At 43.1% G+C, this 22,995-nt stretch overlaps 1 protein-coding gene, 1 long non-coding RNA gene and 1 other non-coding gene across 13 annotated transcripts in view; 1 reads left to right on the top strand and 2 right to left on the bottom strand.

The window, feature by feature from the left end:
* Phactr1 (phosphatase and actin regulator 1) overlaps positions 1-22,995 on the bottom strand; it is a 486,260-nt gene that overhangs the window by 115,597 nt on the left and 347,668 nt on the right. The window lies entirely within an intron of this gene.
* On the bottom strand, positions 18,204-18,267 carry LOC120889360 (U7 small nuclear RNA). Its single transcript, XR_005733269.1, has one exon. It is a non-coding gene; the product is annotated as a U7 small nuclear RNA (small nuclear RNA).
* Positions 19,516-21,892, top strand: LOC144366363 (uncharacterized). The gene is made up of 2 exons (XR_013425437.1): positions 19,516-20,959; positions 21,355-21,892. It is a non-coding gene; the product is annotated as an uncharacterized LOC144366363 (long non-coding RNA).

The following is a 22,995-nucleotide window of genomic DNA, read 5'->3' as shown; positions in this document are numbered from 1 at the left end:
TGATTCACTGGACTCCACGGCCCTTCACACCAGGATTATGCCACACCGTCTGTCAGGCTTACATGCCAATGAACAGGTTTGTACAAACAGGCCACAGTGTATACACAGAAGAATTAAACATAGAATTCTTTGAGCTCAGGCAGAATTTTTATATCCTTGATATATTAGTCTGCTGGGGCTGTTGTAACAAATTTCACAGACTCTTTGACTTAAACAATAGAAGTTCATATTCTTACAGTTCTAGAGGCCAGAAGCCCAACATCAAGGTGCTGCCCCTTTTGGTTTCTGGTGAGGGCCCTCTTTGTGGTTTGCAGATACTCTATGTGCTCACATGGCCTTCCCTTCGTGTGTGGGTTCAGAAAGAGCGTCTCTCTGGTGTCTCTCTTTCTAAGAACACTGATCTTAACAGATCAGGGCCTCACCCTACAGTCTCACTTACTTTTACGTCCTTACATAGGATTTTGCGGTGAAAAACACATTCAGTCCATGACACTTATAAACTGTGGTCATGTCTTAAATCATTAAGTTTTGCAGTTGTCATTGAATGAGGATTTCACATGAAGACCAAGTACACTGCCTTGACGTAAAACCCAATCATCTCTGAACATTATCACAGGTTGAAGATCCTTTATCCAGAATGCTTGGAACCAAAAATGTTTTAGATTTGGGATTTTTTGTCCAGATTTTAGAATATATATTATATATATTTATATATATTAGTGCATGTGTTCAGAAAGAGCATCTCTCTGGTTTCTCTCCAGGCTGAGTGTGTGTTGTGTGTGTGTGTGTGTGTGTGTGTGTGTGAGAGAGAGAGAGAGAGAGAAAGAGAGAGAGGGAGGGAGGGAGAGAGAGAGAGAGATTGAGCTCTCTAAGGGAAGGGGCCCAAGTGATATGGAATTCACTTATGTTTTATACCTTATACTTATAGTCTGAACAGTACTTTGAATGCACCTATGTTTTGACAGTGATCCAACCCATGAGGTCAAGGTGTGGGATTTTCTGCTTGTGCCATCATCTTGGCACTCAAAAAGTTTAGAATTTTGGAACATTTTGAGTGTTGGACTTTTGGATTAGGAATTCTCAACCTTCATTAGAATTCTCCCACTTTTGGGAAAAATTAAGCTGTCTAGAGGCAATAAAATCTCACTCTCTTCTTTTATAAGAAGAAGTAAATGGCAAAGTGATATCCACATTTAGGAACACAAACATCTGCCCAGTTACTCCTCAACAGTCATGGCGGGAGGCGAGAGCCCGGTGCAGATGTGCCCTGGATTCTGATGCCTACGCTTGAAATACTGAGCTGCAGCAAGGCTTTCACTCCAAAGCAGAACAGAGACGCTCAGGAGGAGGAGATATGGAATAACTGCTTGTAAAAAACAATGGATTGATTAAGCATCATCTGTTGTATGGGCCCTGTTTCACTGTGGTGGTAATTCTGCTGTGAATTTGGTGATCAGGTATGTGCGACTCTACAGCTAGACACTTTCTTCTGTTCCAAGGTGTCTTCATCTATACCATATTATTATCTATACCATATACCCATAGCCTCATGATTATTCCTAACCTCTAATAGTACATGTCCCTAACTTAGTTCTTCCATTGCCTTCGCTCTTCTTGGTGCTTAGACTTTCTATGCACATGTTAGAACCGGCTTGTCAATTTCCATCAAAAACCTATTGCTTTGAAACTAGAGATAAACTGGGGAGGATTGACATTTTTATAATATTATGTCTTCCAGTCCATTGATATAGTATATCTCTTTGTATTTTTTGATTTTCTTACATTTGGTACTTAATTATTTACCAATACTTGTTGCTGAAATGTGGAAATATATTTTTATATGCAGCAATCCATCAGTATCTGAGGGATTGTATGCAGATATTAAATTCCTTATATAAAGCATTATAGTATTTGCATATATGGTATAGTATTTGCATATAACCTATGCACATCCTACTAGATTTCTTAAGTAATCTATGGATTACTTACAATACTAATATAATGTAAATGCCTCGTAAGTGAGTGTATAGCATTTTGCTTAGGGAATAATGACAAGGAAAAGAGTCTGTACATGTTCAGTACAGATACTATTTTTTTTCCCTTAAATTTTCTCACAGTGATTAGTTGAATTCATGGACAAGGAACTCATAGATATGGAGGGCTGGTTGTACTGACCTTCACACAGGGACTTCTGTGATTTTATCAGATCTTAATGAATATTCTAGATATGTAATTTGTTCTTAGAATGCACACTCCACGGTTTTATTTGTCGCTTTTTAATCTTTAATCCCCTTATTAACTTTCTTTCTTTATGATGTTGGCTAGGTCATCTAACAGCATGTTGAAGAGAATGATCATGCCCTTCTTTTCTCCTATTCTCAGGGGAAAATCGTTCACTACCTCATGGGTAAATCTGATATCTGCTATGGGGTTTGTGCATTTCTTTATTTATTAGCAGTACCTTATATCAGAGTTTAGAAGCTCTATTCCTACCTTGCTTAAGTTTAAATGGATATTGAATTTTATTAAAATTTTATCTGTATTTGATCACAAGATTTTCCCCTTTATTCTGCTGGTAGTATGAATAATTTTTTTGTTTTGAATATTAAACAACTCTGCCTTACCAACACCAATCCAACTTAATTGTGATATATCACTTTAAATACCTTATTGGAGTCAATTTCTTAATATTGTACATAAAAATTTCACCTTCATACAGAGTGAGATATTGGCCTGTAACCTTCCTGTTTTATAATATCTTCGTTATGATATGCTCCCTAGTTTATGCTGGCTTTCTAAAACAAGTTGAAAAATCTGTTGCCTTCTTCTTCCGGTGCCTGGAGTCAGTTTGTGTAAGACTGGTATTGTTTCTTTCTTAAATATTTGAAGGAATTCATTAGTGAATCCATCTGGGCCTCAAGTTCTCTTTGGGGGAAGGTTGTTAAATTACCAACACAATTTGTTCAATACATACAGTATTCATTATGTTTTCTATTTTTTAAAATTGTTCTAAGTTATATTTTAATTGGCTAACAAAAAACTTCCAAATCTAAGAAAAAATCCGGTAATTTAGAAATCTCTCTTCCTATTCTGCACAATAAACATATTTTGTTTTGTTTCTGCTTTTTCTGTCTCAGCCTTTCCATCTTGCATGACAAGATGCTTCAAACAGAGACTGGACCATGAATCCAACTATTATGTACAATTATAATGCTCTCCCCACCCCAAAACAAAACGAAACAAAAAACCTAAAACAGGGCCTGGATCTGTCTGTATTTCATGCAAGCATTCATCAGCTGGTAATAAAAACAAGTATAAAAACAAACAATAATAACTAAATTATTAATTTGCATTAGGGAAAAGAAATCAATGTTTGGTACCTGCCTACCATCCCTGAAGAAAAGTTCCCAGACCATTGAGATTGTGAATCAAACATTTACCCAATCTGCAATTGGGAAAACTGAAAAAACTGGACCACTGCAAACCCAGAAAGCAGAAGTCTCACCATGTGTGCCATGGAGAAGAAAGGTCTGGAAGGACAGTACTGCCCAAAGCTCTCCTAGAGGCACTGCTTATTCTCACGATGCCACCTGTCTTCACCACCATGACAGGGCATGACACCGAGCAGCCCATGCTCCCTTAACAGAATCCTCAAGACTTCTGAACTCCTCGTCCTTCGTGGCAGCGACTTCTGAGTTTTGTTTCTGATGAGCAGTTCTGCGTGGTTTTGAAGTCCAGGGGGCATGTCTGGGGGAAGCTGGCCAACATGCCACCCTGAGCTCACAATAGAAACGGCAGAACTCGTTCCTTTCGTTTGCTTGGACTGAGTTATTATGACATCACAAACAGAGCTTTGTTCCTTAATAGGGTCCAGCCGTTTCTCAGTCTGCAGGGGGGGGGCTGCTGTCGAGTTGGGTGGACGTGGGCAAAGGGCTAAGGTGGTAATTTAGAATTCAGATTCTGATTCCTAGTGCCATCTTGGCTGAGTGGGTGAGGGAAGGAAATATTTGGTTCTGATGAGAATCCAGACCATCTCAATGGACAGAAAGGGCCAATGCAAACCGACGACCCATCCCGTTCTTTATGGCAAACTCATTAAGAGGGCTCTGCTGGTTCCCATCACCAGGTTAACAGAGAAGCTTGCCTGAGGTCACATCTTCACAATACAGAAACAAGTGATGCAAATAGATCCATCAGCTTCACCCGATTTTTATCCCATCACCTGGTAGAGTAATGAGAGAAACTAACTGCTGTGACACCATGCAGACAGGGTTTAAATAGACACTTGGCCTGGATACTGTCACACATTGCATCAAAATTAGAAGTTCAATGACATCATCAGTTTGATTTTTAAAAAATTATTGTAAATTGTTGTAAAATACATATAAAATCTATCATCCTAACATTTATAATGTAGTTCAGTAGTACTAAATATATTTGCATTGTTGTGTAACCATCTCCAGTACTTTTTTGCCTTATAAAACTGAAATTCTATTCCCACCAAACACAAACTCCCCAGGCCCCACTACTCCCCAACTCCTGGCAACTATCATTCTATTACCCGTCTGTATGAATTTGACCAGTCTAAGTACTTTATAGAGGGGACTCATATAGTATCTGTCTTCTTCTTCTTGTTCTTCTGTTTTTCTTTTAATTTTTTTTATATGTCTTTTTTCAACTAATTTATCTCAGTGTAACACCCTCAAGGTTCAACCACATTGTATGATGTGTTGAGATTTTCTTTTTAAAGCAGGATAATATTCCATTGTCATAAATGCCACATTTTGTTTATCCATCCGTCAATTGATGGACAGACACTTGGGTTGCTTCCACCTCTTGACTTTTGCAAATAAAGCTGCTGTGAACACGGATGTCTAAATATTTCTTTCAGTTTCTGCTTCCAATTATTTTGGATATACAACCAGAAGTGTAAGGAAATGTTGGATCCCATAGGAATTCCATTTCCACCTTTTCCAGGAACCGCCATCTGTTTTCCACAGTCAAGGGATCATTCTACATTCCCACCAATACTGGGCAGGGCTCTGGCTTCTCCACGTCCTCACCAGCACTGGGTGAGTTCTGTTTTTTTTTTTTTTTTTTTTAACTATACTAATGGATATAAGGTGAGCAGCTTTAGTCGTACTGTGTAAAAACTTAGGGAGAAGAAAATTATGAGAATCTAGAGATTTTATATATATATATATATATGAGAGAGATTTTATATATATATATATATATATATATATATATATATATGTTATATATTTGGTTGTGATCTTAAATGCTTTTAAAAGTCACTATTTCTTCACCTCAGGACACAGGATCAATCATAAGCTAGAAGCCTCCTTGGATCCTTCAGGATGAGGCTTGTTTTCCTGACAGAGGGAAAGTGGGGCTGGATTTCATGGAAAGGATAAGTGAATCAGAGAAAGAAAAGTCTATTGTTTTGTTTTTGTCTTGGGAATAGAGACTTCTCCGCAGGTTTCTTCCTAACTAGTGAAGAACGGGGCTCTACTGCGAGTGTCTGCACCTTCCTCCTCTGGGTGGGATGAGGGTCTTTAATGATGCGAGCCAAGGACTGTGGCTATGTGAGGAAACCTGGCTGCCTGAAGGTGCTTGGACTCCTTCCCTGCAGAGAAACCGTGAGCCACCATTGTTCCTTCAAGATGAATTCCTCAAATGGAAGTTATTTTTGAGAAAACTTGAAGGTAGCCCTCTGGACTGTGCAAGTTTCCTAAAGTCATGATTCAAATGGACAGAAAGCCTGAGTGTCATGGAAGACGGCCGTGCTCTGGACACGCGAACAAGGGTCTGTAAGTCGTTGTGTGGGGGCCAGCCAGCCAGCGCCTCAGGCTCTGCAGGCCACACAGTCCCCGAGGGGAAACACTCGGGGCAGACCCAGCAGCCACACACCCACAGTACCCAAGCTGTCCCAATAAAGCTTTATTAACAAGAAGGCAGTGGGATGGAGCTGGCCCTGGCTCATGATTTGCTAATCCTTGTTGTAGAAGTCTCAAGGGAAAAGACTTTGAGAATTAGGGTTTTCTCCTAACCAAAAGGAAGAGGAACAAACCTTCAGGCTTTGCAGGGGGGGGAAAAAAAAAGACAATGGCAAAATGAACCCTTGATGTGATTTCTTTAAAAAGCTAGGTTTAAAATTGTGGCTTCCATGTACCAGCAATATACATGGCTTCGTGCCATGTTCAAGCTTCTGCTCCTTGATTTAATGAAGCTCCAGATGAATAAAATTCACCCTAACTTTGGATGCGGAACTTTAAAATCCTAACTCTTCCTCACAAGACTTTGACTTTAAAGAGAAGAAACTCTCAGGGGACAGCCAGAAATGGCATCCTTAGAAATGAGTCACTTAACAAATGCTAGCTCTTGGCCCAGTGACAGGGTCCTCATTAACATACACCTGGAGGCTCCAAGGTCACCCTGGAAGGACATGCTCCTGCTGGGTGGTGGCCCAGTGAGGTCCCCGACATCCATCTCACTGTGCCCTTAGATTTCCTCCCAGGGTGTGCACAAAGACGGGCTCCTTGACTAAACCCTAGTGAGACACCCCAGAGCCGCCTTCTCCCCCGGCCTCCACGTGCCCTGTAAGGACTCCGACTTCCAGCACAGCCTCTAGCAGCTCAAAGCCAAGTCCCTAGGAAAACAGTCACAGTTCCCTTAAAATACCTGCCTGAGAAAGCTCAAAGCTGCCAGAAGAATTCATGATTGTGCAAACCAACGTCTGACGAGGGGCCCCTAAACGTCCTTCTCTGATAGCATGCATCTCAGAAAACTTGTGAGGTCCTTCTTTGTCCCTCTGAGAGGTGTATGTATGCTCCACAACCCAGGACCGTCTTCCTCGAGGACCTGGGAGCCGTGCCTTTGAAACGCAACCTAGTCTCTTGGGAAGATAGGAGTCCAACTTCCCCAAGCATCAATTAGCAGACAGGACGGCCTGTTGACACCCTGGGGATCTCAGTCCTTTCCTTTAGCACACCCATGTGTCTCAGAGGCCTCTTGCTTTTTGCTCCCAGGAGCTAAGCTCAGGTTACACAGGGGTCTCTCCCCTACTGCAGCAGTACTGGGCAAAATCTGTCTCTTAACTAGTGTCTGGCTTCGTCTCTCTGTCACTGTTCCATGTTGCCTGCAAAAAAACCTGCTCCATTTTTAAAGCTCAGATCCCAAGAGGGTTAGAAGCCCCTCCTTCCATGTTCCTTATCCCTTCCTGAGTCCTGCCACGTTCCCAGCCCAGGAGGACAAGGCTTTGCGGCTGAGTCCAAGAGATGGCCGTTTCCCTCCCTGGCCTGGAGGCTGCACCCTCAGGTCTGGGTTTCTGGAGAGTCAGGACTCGGGGCCCAGGAGAAGGATGATTGGCAGCACAGCCTGGGGTTCAAACAAGAGGAATGACCAAATGCGCAAGCCTGAGCTTTGCTTTATTTTTATTTCAGATAAAAGAGGGTGGACAAAGTTTGATAGATGACCTAATCCAAACAGTTGAAACCTACTAGTGAAGGAACTTTCAAAAGTCCCATTTTTAATGGAAGATCTCTGAATTAAGATGGCTTCTGTCCAAACAGTTGGCTTCTTCGGGGATTTATCTATTCAGGCGCCGAATACGGAGGAGCATCGTTATAATTATATGCCTAGGACCTAAGGCAGGGTTAGCCTTAGGTCCTAGGCATATTCCATTAACTGGAGTCCAAGATACATCTTGAAAAATGACTCTTTTCCTTCTATGTTTACTGGATGAAAAGAAAAATGGACAAGAACCAAACCGAACCAAATTCAAATGCCTAATGTTTCCAGGCTTTGCAAAGAACCTTGCACCTCAGCAGCCTCAGTGGCGATTTCCCCCTAATGCTTTCCAAAGGTAGTTGTACCCCATAATGACTTAAATAATAACTGCCATCGAGACGTCACCCACGACATCATGAATAGACACCTGCTAGGTTTTTGCCACAGGGAGGACACAGTGGATGGTAGAGGCCTTGGGTGTTTGCAGAATACGGTCTAAATGAGGGCCCAGGTCTGTTGAGAAGGCAGAGAAGCTCAGGGCTGAGGGATGAGGAGGGATTAGGGCGACTTGGATTCAGATGAGGGCGTGGACCCCTCCAGATGGGGCCTGAGGGGACTGGAAAGGAAGGCAGAGGCTGAACCACGGACAATTAAGCCAGGAAGCTCCGGAAGCTAATCAGAACCAGAGGAACCCACACCAGTTCTCCTACCAACTCATCACAACCCATTAGGAGTTACTGATTCTGGAAGGTTCTTTTGAGTGGCTTAGTGCCTGAACCTCTATGTCAGGGCATGAAGCCTTGGCTTAGATGTGGATTCAAAATATCATGACTTTCCCAGAAAGGCCATCAGAATTTCTTTTCTCAGAAGGGGATCTAATGCACTGTTTTTACTTAGAATGGTTCTAGGGAAGGATATTGAAGGAAAAAAGATTGGGAAATATCATAAAGGTCAAATTTTGAGTGACAGCTGAATTCAAACTGCTTCTAAAATACTCCTGGCTTTGCAAAAGCCCCTTTCTACTTTATGAAAAGAACACAAGAAAATGAAGAGAAGGTTGCTTGTGTATGAGGTATGATCAAATCACTGAACTGTACCCTTAAAATATGAAGCAGGTCTACGTGACCATTTGGGGAAGCTCTCAAAATGTTTTAATCATTATTTTCAAAGTGGAATGCTGCACATTACCAAATTAAATGAGGCAGAAGCTTCTTGAAAGTTGAAGACAATTTTGCAACATGGAGATATTAATGGGAGGAATTGAAAAATGGGCCTGGGAATGTAGCTCAATGGTAGAACAGTTGCCTAGCCTGTGTAAGGCCTGGGTCTGATCTCCAGCACTGCAAGATGAACGAATGAATGAATGAATGAATGAATGAATGAATGAATGAATGAATGAACAAATGTTACGCTGGATCCCATGCTCTGAACTTTCAGGATGGGATTTCACATCACTCAGGAAGACTGACCACACCTCGACTATCTGCTTCAAATAAATGAGCACATTTTGGGTAAGTTCTGTATGGATTTCATCCATTCATTCTTTGTACAGGTTGTGTTTTTAGCACACCCTATGTTAAAGGCATAGCACCAGGCGTTGGAGATGGGGTGATTGACAAGGCAGGGCCAATCAGGGCTCATATTGCTTTGCCAGAATATTCTAGTTCTGGGTCCTCTGATTCAGTAACTCAATTCTTTTCTTAGCTTCATCCTTGAACCCTTTGTTATTAGAGACTAATATCCTCCTATAGTACTTTTACTAGGGATTACCCTCTCCCAAGGATTACCAGGTGATTTCTTTGTGTATTTGAATCTTCAGGCCTGTGGCTGAGCCTCTGCTCTAAATCTCCAACCCTGACCCCACCCCACACCTTTCCTGTACTTTAATTGCTTGTATTCAAGCAACTTTGTATCACTTTTCCATTCCCTAGTCATTTCAGCACCCATGCCTATATTAAATCCCCTTTTTAATAAACTTGAGTGATACTGCAGTGGGGACATTGGGAACAGCCTGCTTGGTGCTGGGGGTGGGATGGAGGAGGTGGGGTTATTTTTGGAATGAGCTGGAATCTCCAAATGAAAACATCTTATGGTCAGCTTGAGAAATGGTAAGAAGTCAGAAACAAAGAGACGACCAGGGTTCAAGGAGGAAATGGGCTTCCCAGAGAAAGGAAATCAGATGAGAACACAGGGCAATGACCCTTAGAGGTACCCACAGCAAAGGGGATGGAAAAACAGAGAAGTTACAGGGTCAAAAGGCTGTCGCAATGCCTGGTTCTGTGCCTTGAACACAGGATGCAAAAAAAAAAAACCACCACCACCACCAACAACAACAACAAAAAAACCCCACAAAAAACAAACACCAAAACTGTTAGGAAAGAAAGAATGAAATCCAGATAGCTGGAGCAGATAGCTGAGCAGATAGCTGAGGTCTAGCTTTACATATTCTAGGTTAGAATACTCTATGTAAGAAATACTACTAAAATGCTGCACATAAGGGTTCTGCTATTATTTTAAAAACACCTGTAATGGTATTTGCTCCATCATCAGTAAAAGTATGATCTTTATATTTTTAAATGTTATTTTAATGTCACTTTCATTTTCTCATTTGCATACATACAAATTTTGCAAATAAGGAAATCACACCTTCAAAAACTTACATGAAGATTGCATTTGTAAAAACTGCCTACAATTGAATTATTTGGACAATGGGAAAATGCAGAATTTTCTTCTACTACCAAGACTTCAGATATAAGAAATGGATTGGTAGAGGTAAAAAGAAATTTTTTTTAAAAAAAATCTAAGTCTCACGGGGTTGAGGTGGGAATTTGACAGAATTGGCTTTATTTAGAGCATAACAAGTTTTAAAAATTTTTTTTAATATACCTAAAGGTTACTTTAAAACACACCTGTACAAATCCACAGGTTGGATGAGCTGTCTAATGAGGTCATTAAACTATTTTTAAGCCTCACATTATTGGTTTATGAGAAGTTCAGTGGGAATTTTAATTTGCCTTCATGGAACTATGAAGTTTTCTATTGAGCTCATGGTTGCTTAGCAAAAATATGCTAGAAAAGTAAAAAGTCCTCCAGATTGCGGTGTGAAGCTAACGAAAAAAAAAAGACTTCCACATTCTGTCAACTTTTTCAAGTTCAAAGAAAACAAGAGAATGATGCTGAAACTCAGTCCATCTTCTTTTTCTTTTTATTTGTTTTATTTGAAATTAAGAAACCATCAGAGTAGCAAGGGACCCAACTACATGAGAGAATGATGCTGAAACCCAGTCCATCTTTTTTTCTTTATATTGTTTTATTTTAAGTGAGAGGTATTTCACCCTTCCTAATGATTTGAAATATATTTGACCCATTTTCCTTCTCTCTGTGAATCCAGGAATCCCTTCAGAGCACTTCCTGGAGTTTTAAGTCACCATAGCGTTCATTTATCGGGATCAAACTTCCAGACAGCAGGAAGCCAGAGAGGGATGGAGCCCAAGCTGCTAGAGATGGAGCCGCTAAAGGAGTAGCCCAAGTCCCTGCAGTAAACTCTCCCTGGCACAGTTCCCCAACTCCCACACCCAGCTAGGTTACTTTTGGTTACAATTTAGATAGATTTTTTTTTTTTTGGTCACTTGGCTCCCTATTCATACGTCATTAGAAATATAAATTAGAAAGTGAGAAGCTGGTTGACAAAAATCTCAGCTCACAGAAATGGAGATGGGAGGGGATTTTAAAGCCAAAAAAAAAAAAAATCTAAATCTTCTTACACCCCTTGGCAGCCCCTGTGAGCGCCATTATTCAGGGCGGAGGGTAGTAGGAAGTGTTTTAGTAAGGACCCTGAAACAGCGGCGTAAAACTAGGCTTACTGCACTTCAAAAATGGAAAACTACATATTTAAAAAAAGAGATGGTTATTGAAAATTGATTCTAAAACTTTAGAACATTATATCAACATATATACAAACACACACACACACAATTTTGGGGGGTTAAAACACAACACCTAATTTCCTAATGACTAATGAGACACTGTGATATTTCCATAACAATGTCAACAAATCAAGAGACCTGATTATAAAACTACATAGTACGATGCCTGATTAAACATGAATCAAATAAATGAATTCAAAAAGGTACATCGATGTTGGTGTTTTGTAAATACTTCAGCAACTTAACCACACCTTCCCTGAAATTCAGAATAGCTTTTTCAAAGTGGTGAAGCCAGAACACAGTTCTGACACCCCATTATGCTCTTCAAGTCTATTTTTATTTAAATCCAGATTCCTAAACATTCAAGGCAATTAAGATTTCTGGAAGCTAGCACTGAAGCCATCTCCCATTTAGAGTCAGAGGACACTGTGGAAGTCCCACATAGTCTCTGAATTCTTAGTAATAGTTTTCTTGGTCAAACATGAATATAAATGCGACTATATTTAAGTCCCAAAGCCACAGAGCCATTGGAACGGGTGACACAAGTCCCTGCATTAAGATTCACACAGTCAGGGGCTGGGGTTGTGGCTCAGTGGTTGGGCGCTTACCTTGTATGTGGGAGGCACTGGGTTCGATCCTCAGCACCACGTAAAAATAAATAAATAAATAAAATATTGTGTCCATCTACAACTAAAAAATATTAAAAAAAAAAAAAAGATTCACACAGTCAGAGCACAAGGAGAGCTCCTCAAACTCCCACTCCAAGCTAGTTTGACTTTGGTTACAATGTAGATTGTTTTGTTTCTTGGTTTGGCTTCCCATTCCCGACTCCATTCAAGCACAACTCAAAGACGGAGAAAGTCTGGTAACAAAAAACAAGCCCCCCTGCCTCCTCACTTTTTCACAATCTGCTACTCCTTGTCCAACTTAGTGTCTTTGGGTCCTCATTTCCTTTTCAAAGCTCTCCTGTCATGTAAAACACGTGTTGAATAAGTGCATGAATCCTTTCCTTCTGTTGATCTGTCTTATGCCACTTTGATTTTCAAGCCTAGCTACCAAACGTTAAAAGCCTAGGGGTAAAGTTTATCTGCCGTGCAATGCAGGAAGTAAAGTGTTTGGTATCTGGTTAGGAGCACTGATTTGGGCATCCAACAGACCCAAGCTCAAATTCCATATCCACCACTTCCTAGCTGGGTGACCCTGGACAAGTCACAGAACCCTCAGGTCCCTTGCTTGTAGGTCTGAAGTAACGCTATCTACCACACAGGAGGGCTGTGATGTTTCCGTGAGCACAGACGTGCACGTTACACTTGCCTGTTTAGCTGGTGGGTTGCGCTCCCCAGCTCCAGGGCTAGGAGGCTTGTTGAAGGCAATTTCTTTCTTTCCTGGGAAGCACTCAAGTCTCTCTTGGTGTGAATGAGCTGCTCATTCTGTTACCTAGCAGAGGTTTATCCAGCACTTAGCATGTTTCCATTAGCGATTAATGTATTATGAGCACCTACCGTTTCATTCTTTCTTGCATATTTAAAAAATTGTTAAAATTTTCTGATACATAAAACCCAAAACTATATTTGTTAATGGAATGCCATGTCATGTTCAATAGATGTATACATTGTGTAATGTTTAAGTCAGATTAAACATACCTATCTCCTCACACAGCTATCATTTCTTCATAATGAAAACTTTCAAAATCCTTTTTAGCTTTTGGAGATATACAGTACATAAGTGTTGCCTCTATTTCTTGCATGTTTTAAGAAATAAACAGCCAAGTTCCTTCCTTCCCCTTCTCTTTCTTCCTGTTCCTCCGAAACATTTGACACTTACGAGATTCCAGATACACTGATGTTTATTGTTACTTACAAATAAAAGCAAAAAAGTATCTCCATGAGTCAGAGCATTGGTAAATTCTAGTTCCCATGCACAGTGCATTCAGTCACATCATTTGAATCATTTCTTCTTCTTGCATTGTGATTCGGTCTGGGTTCCCAAAAGGAAATCTTATTTGAAAAAGTAAAAATTTTTTAGATATTATTAAATTCTTAATATTAATGCCAAAATCTAATCAGGTTCAGATGCACACCTGGACACCTTCCATGTGGAAAATATCTTCACACAGAGGGCCTGGATTGGACCTGGACCATGTTCAACACCATATTTTTTAAAGCATAAGAAATATGGCACTAAATATTGTGCATTTTTAATTTAAATCCTTTAATACAGAGAGAAACTTTCATGGATTTTTAGAAATGATATATTTCTTCCTTTGTCGGGGGTGGCGAAGATGAAGTCCTGGGAGAAGCAATGATACATGGCATTTGGGTGCTTCTTCCACTGAAGCATTAGAAAGGGACTGAAAGGCAATTCAGAACAACCTCCAGAAGACACTGTTCTTAAAAACAGAAAATCAAGACTATAAAAAAAGTAATAGAAGTACGACCATTGTATTTATAAGTTATAATCTCAAAATCCAAATTTGCAAAGAGGAGGTATGCGGGAATTTTCAAGAAAAATCCCTTCTCAAAGCATACAGAGCCACAAGCAAGCAGGAGACAACCTCAGTGGATGAGCACGAGTCCCCGTCCTGTCCTGGCTTCACCACCGTCTGCCGTTAGTTCTCAACTTGCTCAGTCTGCTCAGTCAGTTCCTCTGCTTCTCCTCTTTGAAGGTTGGCTGGGGTTTCTCTCGGCTTCTGTCTTCCCTATGGTGCTTTGTCCTAGCTGGTTACACGGGACATCCACCCCTTAATACCATCTTACTGGTGTTTCAGGAGAGGGTAGACACAGTCTTCTGTGCATTCTGATTTCTTAGCTTGCATTAGAGAACGTGGGACTTGTACGGATCGTACATGTCCTCCCCAAACCCACAGGTTCAAGATCTGACTCCAATGTGATGGTCTGCGGGGATGGGAAGTGGATGGGTTAGTTGAGGTCATGCTGGGGGAACCCATCTGATGGATTATACAGACACACCATAAGAGATGTCAGATACTCACCAGACACACCCGAGAGCTCCCTTCCTGCCGAAGAGAGTAAGCCAGGAGGCGTGCCCTCACCCACCCAGCAGGTACCTGGATCTTGGACTTCCAGTTCCAGAATCGTGAAGAACAAGGGTCTACTGTCTAACCACCCAGTCTATGCTCACCATCAGGTTGTGTCTGTGATCAAGAGGAGCTGGGAATGCAGATTGGCGGTAACTGCCCACTTAGCACCCATGAGGCCTTGGGTGCAATTCCCAGCACCAAAAAGAAAAAAAGAAACTTTATAGATATAAATGAGACAATATTTAATAACATAAGTGGGCCAGGTGAGGTGGTGCACACCTCTAGCCCCAGCTACTCAAGAGGCTCAGGCGGGAGAAATGCATGAGTCTGGAGTTCACGGCTGGCCTAGGCAACTCAAAAAACAAAGCAAAATTAAACCAAACAAAAACAGTTCTGAACTTTATTAGTGGCCAAACCATCCACAGCTAAGTGGGGTGTCAGTGAGCAATGAACTGACCAGGTCCCAGGGCCCTCCTGCCGGACCACCGTGGCCCCCTGCTCATAGGCATCTGAGGGCTCTCGAATGGCTTTGTATTTTAGGGAACGTACTTATCTCGTTATTTTATTGATCTCTTTAAGAACGCAAACGGAAACAGACGGTATTACTGCTTTCAGTGACATAAACCCCAGGGAATGCCATTTACTGGGAAAGCCCAGGGTATGGGAAGCTGGAGATGTGGCCCTGTGCCAGCAGTGACATGCTCCTGGCTGACAGGCTGCAGGGAGGGAGAGGGGTACAGAATCGGGAGCACTGATCTGCAAATGAGCTTGCTGTGTCTCAAAAGCTCCAGACTCATGGAGTCCTTTTGGTGAGGACCTTGACACAGCCTCCAGACCCGGGGAACCCTGTTTCCTGAGTCATTGGAGTTTGGGGAGATCAGCCGTCATTCTGGTTAAAAAGGCCACCTCCCTTGAAGACCTGGGATGTCTGACTTTGGAGTCAGGGGTCTTCATCCTCAAGCCAGTAATTAAAAATACTGTGCTGTTATAGTTTGGAACTTGAATGTCTCCCAAAGGCCCACGTGTGGCAGGCTTGGTCTCCAGGGTGGCACAAGTGGGAATCCTTGAAGAGTAGGGCCTAGTACAAGGTCTTTAAGGGTACACCTTTAAAGAAGATTGTGGCACCCCAGCCCCCTCCTCTTCTCCTCGTTGCTGCCTGTCTTGTGAGGTGAGTGGTTTTGCTTTGCCACGTGCTCTACAGACTGGAACCTCCAAAAGTGTGAGCCAAAACAAACCTTTTCTCTTCATAAGTTGACTCTCCTAGGTATCTCTTATAATGATGCAACACTGACTAACACATGCCCCTCAGGACTGACTGAGCCCTCGATCCCTGCCTCACGCCACACACTACCCTGAGAGCCTGAATGCGGTGATTACAGCCTTACATGGGACACAGGTAAAGAGAGAGGAGAGACAGTTGCGTCCAGCGTTAGAGCAACATGACACAACAACAATGCATCACCATTTTCTTGACTTCAACTTGCTATTATTTAGAGAAATGCTTATAGACATTTGTACTCTTGTCAAAATTTCAGGAATTCACAGGAACGAAACACCCACTCAAATCCCTCACCTCAAGCCATCGGGAACGGAGAGATACCTACTAATTTCATGCAGGATATTATTGACTTTCATTTTCCCTCAACAGAGCTGGCTGTAGGATCTAAATTTAAGTGGCCTTCAGATTCTCATTTTTAGAGACACGTGTGCCTTATAGGCTTCTAAATGTTTGCTGCTTTGCACCTGGGCAAGAGAAAGGCTGTGCTGGTAAGTGGCTTGCTCTCTCTGTCCTTCATTTAGATTCCCGTGACCGTCCCATTCAGCGCTAACTATTCTCCCAATTGTGAGAACATGTGGATTTGGATTTCCTAAAGAAAAAAAAATGTTCGTGCCCCAAAATATCTGGTCCCAGGGAGCCCAGCTGAGATCTGGCCACTCAGAGAGGACAATGACAGCGAGATGCTCTTCGTTCTCACTGCCAGGAGCTGGATGCGGTCCAGCTACTGATTCTTTCACGATTGTGGGATGCTTTCCTTCTCCTGAGTTCCAGGAACTCTGGTCCTTAGGAAGTTTGCTCCTTTCTTGATCTTTTTTTGAGTAATAACTACAAGTTCATCTTCCGAGACATTTTAGAGATACTGCCTCCCAGTTTCTAAGAAGCTTGCTTAGTAACAAATTAAAAGAAACCCGAACCACCAACGTACCTGATGAAGACGTGCAGGGCACTATGCAAACTCACAGGTAGTGAGTTTGTGCTCATTTTTAAAAGGACTAAGGACGATGACATTAACTGTCAATCTAATGCTGGCAACAGCACCCTAGGTTACGTGGCCCTTCCAGTGACCCTCAAATCCCACCACATACTCTCTGGGCAGTGGTTCCTAGAAGCATCCTTCAATTTTCAAAAATTCAATCTTCCTTAAAAGTTTAAAAAGAACACAAAATTTTTGAAGTATTTAAAAGTAGAAAGATTAGTGCAATGAACCCCAACTACTAATACATTTTCAACAACTGTCATCACAATTCTCATGCCTGATAAGGAAGTTAGAGTGTTTCTCCAGAGAGGTTCCATACTGGAGTTAGACAATACTATCCATCGATTGGCACGATCACCACGTCCTAACCTACAAGTGCCGTCTTAACCCACTGATGTGTGCTGATGTTCACACGTGTTTTGGAGGCTTTACTTCTGGCTGTGGTCACGAAGTCTCCTGAGATGAGAGGTGCAGGAAGCTCACACACCCTCTCCTCTGGGAGAGTTCAACTTCATCTAATTACAGACATAAACTCCAGGAGTATCTGGAGGCTTAATCAGTAGCGGGTTATGCAACCCTAATTAAAAATAACTTTCAAAAACACAAGACACCTAGTTGGAGAACACAAAGTTCTGAAACTCTTCAGAGTTTTGTTTTTCTTTAACTGGTCTTAATTTCCATTGGCTTGTTTACCACTGAAACCCTGCTGGCAAGAATCCCGACACGGAGGACGAGCCCTAGAAGACGCATGGGGGCTGCCGGGCTTAGGAGCAGACGGATCCCACACCACACGCAGGCAAAGGCCATTACACACATCCCAGGCATTCAGCAGACCCTAATACTGCCCGTAGTTCTTGTAAGACCATGTATGCGTGTGCACACGTGCATGTCCCTACAGAGATACTCAAAGCTCAGGGGATCCGGAGCCTCACGCTGCGGATGTCTGATCTCAATCCAGGACGGTCTCTCCCTTTGCTCCTCTCCTTCAGGCACCGCCATCCCTCATTCATACGCCCATCATTTCACATCCAGCCCTTAGCACAGACTGCTGCAGCCAGAGGAGACCCCGACTGGATTGAGGGGGGCCTCTATCTCCATGTGGCCATTCTCACCGTCCCCACCCAAATTCACCCTGCTAACACAGCTATTTTTAAGAAGCCACATTCATCCTCCAAAAGCTCACATGTTGGAAATGTACCCCAATTTCCTATGTCGATGGTGTGAGGTGGGGGTCCTTTGGGAGATGGTTAGGGGGAGACCCGTGATGGTATTATTGGCTTCACTGGAAAAGCCAGAGAGGCCTGGGCAAGGAGCTCTGTCCATCTCACCATGTGATGCTTTCTGCTATGTTAGGATATGGCTTAAAGGCCCTCTCCAGATGCCCAGCAGATGTGGATACCACGTTCTCAGACTTCCCAGCCTCTAAGCCAAGAGCTAAATAAACCCCTATTTTTCTTTGAGGGCAGGGTAGGGAGTGCTTCTGACAAAAGCTCAGAAAGCTTGCTAGACAAATCCTAAAAGTGCTGCAACACTAAACCTCTATTCTTCACAAATTATTGAGTATCAGGTATTTTGTTACAGCAACTGAAAATGAACTGAGACACAGATGATCATAATAGAGTCAGACATGGGCTATGTCGGAATAGTGAGTCTACTACACCAGGAACCTGGGAAGGAGGTTCTGACACCAGCTAAGGTCTGGACACACTCCTTCAACCACAAAGTGCTTGAGCGGTTTCTCAGGAAAAGCTTTCAGGATCCACTCCAGGAGGGTTAGGAACCAGCTTTTCAAGAATGGACACTTGTAACAAAAGCCAGCTTGTCCCGTCAATGGCCCCAGCGTTACATGATGACTCCCTTCCAAAAGAAACACGCCACCTGTGAAGAACCAAGGTGACCACTGACACCTGTCCCTCCAACAGCCATCCCCCAGCCATCCAACCAACAGGAAATTCCCCTCCCCCTCCTCCTTCCTAGAAACCACGGCACCACCAACTGACGAGGGGGCGAATCAGGGCTCCATTTTAGCCAGTTGTCTGTGCAACAAAATATTTCCTTTTGCAAACCCCATACTATGGATTTCTGAGTGTTTTCTTCCATCCCAGGGCTACTGTTCCCATGGGACGTGAGGAAAAGGAAGCAGGAAGTGGTGAAGCAAGTTTCCCAAGGTCACCAAGCTCTTAAGTGACAGAACCCAGGCAATCTGGCTCTGCAGCCTGTGCCCTGTGCCAGACCTCCTCCAGGCACCTCCGCCCCTAATCACTGGGACGTTCTGGCTGCTTCCTCTGGTGCCCCGGGCTTCTTTGCTGGTATTGCTTCTGTGGCCTGGAAAACACCCACCTTGAGCCAGAAAAACTCCCTCTCCAGACCTCCCCAGCCCTGGCTCCCGGCTGCACACCTGCCCGACAAACCAAGACCAGGTTCTCTAGGGAGTGAGGCTTGCTCCTTATCACCTGAGGTCCTGGCAGAGGTGACAGCCACTAGGCAGATGCTTTCAGGGGCAAGCTCCTGCCCCGTTAAATGACTCACAGTAGGCCCTCAATGACCCACAGTAGGCCCTCAATGACCCACAGTAGGCCCTCAATATTTTGTTTGTTTGTTTTAGATTATGCCTTCAGAGAAAATGACAAGGAACCAGCCCGAATAGCCCGGACACTCTGACTCATTCTTTCTGGTGACTTAGAGTAAATGTAGCTCATTATAGTAGTGAATTCTTCTCCCAGAGACTCTCTCATCTGTCATTTTTTGGTTTTGGACATGTGATACGTGGCCTCCAGCTGAGCCTGTTCTCCATGTGATCCGTCTTCTCCTGCATGAATAGGCATGAGTTTCCCCGTGAAAGCTCCTTGCTTGCTTTGTCTGGGGACAGCCTGCGTGTCCGTTGTCCCAGCGCTGGCCTAATTCGCTGCAAAGAACAAGCCTCTCTCCACTCCTCTCCTCTTGGTTGCGTTTATTGGCTTTGTGCTCACCAAGAGGCGAACTCATGACAAAATTCAGTTACGAAACAAATGACTCAGATGGAACTTTGCCCTCGGAGGCTCCTGAGCTTGTGCTACTCACTCCCCACAAGAGTGGTGAGCGGCGGCAGCCAGTCCCAAGAGGGCTCTCCACGTTGCCAGAGTGGGGCCTGAGCAGATGAGGGGAAGTGAGTGACCCCTTACCGTGGAGCAGATAAAGCCCCATCTTGGGGTCTGACTCGCCGGCCCGGCACTGCTGCTGTCCTGGGCAAGTGCAGGACCTGGAGTCTGCTAACCCAGTGGGAGAAGGTCACACCTCTGCAGCAAGGTCTGAGAGGTTGAAAGCAACCTCTGTCCAGGATGCCACAGGGCAGAGGTCCAGGAGATGGAAAGAAACCTCCGTCCTGAAGGGGAGGCTGGTCAGGGATGCCTGGCTACCGAAGCCAGGGGAGATCTGGGAGATTCAGAGAAACCCATCCTGGCTGCTGGCAATTTAAGGTTTGGGAGACAGGAAGCCAGTCCATCCTGCAGATGTGCACGAAGGTCAAGGAGCTCCAGGGGAAGTGTGTGTGTTTTTATTCCAGGACACCCAGATGTGGCATTTCTCTGTATTTTATTTAGAGACTGACTTTGAATTCGTGATCCTCCTGCCTCAGCCTCCCGAGCTGATGGGATTATAGGCCTGTGCCACCGCAACCAGCTCCCCCTGTACTTTCTTCTTCTTCTTCTTCATTTTTTTTTTTTACCATTATCTAGCTCACGATAACAATTTGTGTTTTCTTTCTTTTTTGTCCTCGTGAGTTCACTCATGGTTCTGCACGCCTAATTTGATATTTTTGTTAAAAAATATTTTGGCACGGTAACCTTCAAATTTTTCTGGTAAAGACCTTTAAGATAGTTCTTACAGAGTTAACATGCAAGGGCCTCTCCCTCTCTGCCTATCTCTCTACTTTAAATCACTCGGCCTTTTGCTCATGTTAAGATAATTTTGTTATTCAAGGTCCCTTGGAGGTTTGTTGTTTCAGCCAGTCCTGAGTTACCTAAGAATTATCTCCTAAACTCATCTGAGACGCAGAAAAGGAAGGAAGGTAAAGGTTTTGTGTGGTAAAGGTTTTCGCTCTGCCTGTCCACGCTGCTACGTAAGTCACCTTGCCTGAAAGCTCTGGTCGCAGCCTTTGGAAGACTGCAAATGAAAATCTTCAAGGTGACCTTCACTTGTTCCATTTTCTCAGTGACATGATCTGGATTCAACTATCTTCTTAAAAACTGGTGAATTTATATTACTCAATGTTTTGTCTCAAGACTGAAATTATGCAAGATCTATGCTCAAGTGCAGCAAGTTTAAGGGTTTTTCTTTGATTAAATAGCTTGAAATGATGATGACGCTTGGTCTAATATCTCAGTTCTTGTGGGTAGTCTAGGAAGAAGTGTTAAAAATAAATAAATAAGGAAGCTATATGTGGAGTAACTGTTTATAAGTGCACTGTTCATGTAATTTGAAGTCTGAAAGTTATGTGGGAAATAAACATCTGAGTCATTTCTAAGTCAGTTCAAATATTGAAGTATCAATTGCTAAATATAAATCCAAGTACTCTTGGCTTCTATAAAAAGACAGTATATATAAAAAGTCTGTTAATAAAAGCATTTTCATGTTTTTGGCATAGGGAGAAGCAGTTTAAGATTGCTTTCTTCTTGGGTCTTCATGAACAAGCAAGGTGACCAAGAGGGAAATTCAAGATGGCGCTGACATCTGCTCAGCCCTGGTGAATGGCATCCCCATGGTGGGAGCAGGCATGAGGGAGGTCACGTGGCAAGACGGAAGCCAGAGAGTCAGGAGTCAGCTCCTTCCTCACAGCTCACTCTCATGGGAACTCAATCCCTTCTAAGGGCAGTTCCCCCAGTGACATAACCATTTAAAGCTTCCACCATCTTAACCCCAGAACACTGAGGACCAGCCTTCCAGCACAGGAACCTCTGGGGACAGACCACCTTGGAACCACAGCATGCATTAGCAGGGACAATATGTGTAGCACTGTGTGGTCACCTCCCCGTGTGATGACAAGGGACCAACTCATCATGTAACTGGTGTACTTTGTAAGTGAAGAATCTCAAGTCAGTTCTGAAGTCCAACGGTGCTTCCCAACAGATGTTAGGAGATTCTATTAATTTCAATAGATTTTCATAAATGCATTCATTACACGATACCAGTCCCCAGGTATTTCATTGAAAGCTAAGATTTTCTTACTTTCCACAAGACCTAAATGATCATGTTTGCCATATTAAAAATATGCTTGGGGAGAAAAAGATGTTTTTAAGAAAGTTACATGTTTTCTCCTATGTGGAAGACAGAGAGGAAAAAGGAAAGTAGGGGGGCTGGGGTCCTAGCTCAGCGGTAGAGCGCTCGCCTTGCAAGTGCAAGACCTTGGGTTCGATCCTCAGCACCACATAAAAATAAATGAATAAAATTAAAGGTGTTGTATCCAACTACAACTAAAAAATAAATATTAAAAAATAAAAAAAAATTTAAAAAGGAAAAGGGGGCAAAGATCTCGTGAAAATCAAAGGGAGATCAGTAGAACAGAGGAAAGGGACGAGGGATGGGGTGAAAGGAGGGAGAGGGAATGTGCAGGGGAGTGACATTAGCCAAATTACATTGTTATATCACACGCATGTATAAATATATAGACAAATCCTACCTAAGTTCAACTTATAATGATTCAATAAAATTTGTGGGAGAATAAAAACTTGACTTTTTTCCTTGTAAGTTAGAAGAGACAAAGAGGAAGCCTGAAAACCAGAAAGACTGGGAGGGAGGGGGTTCCTGAAATATCTTCCAATTAGGGGAGAAGAAGTATCTGTTCAGGGCCTGTCATGAGTGACACCCTCATGGTCACCTACCACTGTAAGGATAATAGTTCCCACGTTGCAGGTGAAGCAACTGAGGCTCGGTATTGCAGGAATAGCCCCACTTGTGTGAGGCCAGAGCTCTGCCACAGGGGACCCTTTCCTTCACGCCATGCCATCCTGGCTGCTGAGCGTCAGAGCAATGAACTCATGGAGTTTCTGAGAAAGGATTTAATCAGCCCCCTGGACCTGGTTAATCTCCAGGGCAAGTGGCTTCTTCCTTCCTTGATTCCCTGAGGCCAAGACAGTTCTGGCCTCTCGGAAGGTTATGAGGGACGCCACGGTGTCCAAGCACAACCTGGAGCAAGTGTCATCCTTAACTCACATCCGCGACACCAAGGCACCCCGGGGAGTAAAAATGGAGGAGGCAGAGAACCTACGACCCATGTACACTTTTCCAG

Source organism: Ictidomys tridecemlineatus, chromosome 8 (genome assembly GCF_052094955.1).
Source record: "Ictidomys tridecemlineatus isolate mIctTri1 chromosome 8, mIctTri1.hap1, whole genome shotgun sequence".
Taxonomy (NCBI): domain Eukaryota; kingdom Metazoa; phylum Chordata; class Mammalia; order Rodentia; family Sciuridae; genus Ictidomys; species Ictidomys tridecemlineatus.
Note: the sequence above shows the minus strand (reverse complement) of the source record. Positions and strands in the feature narration are given on the sequence as shown.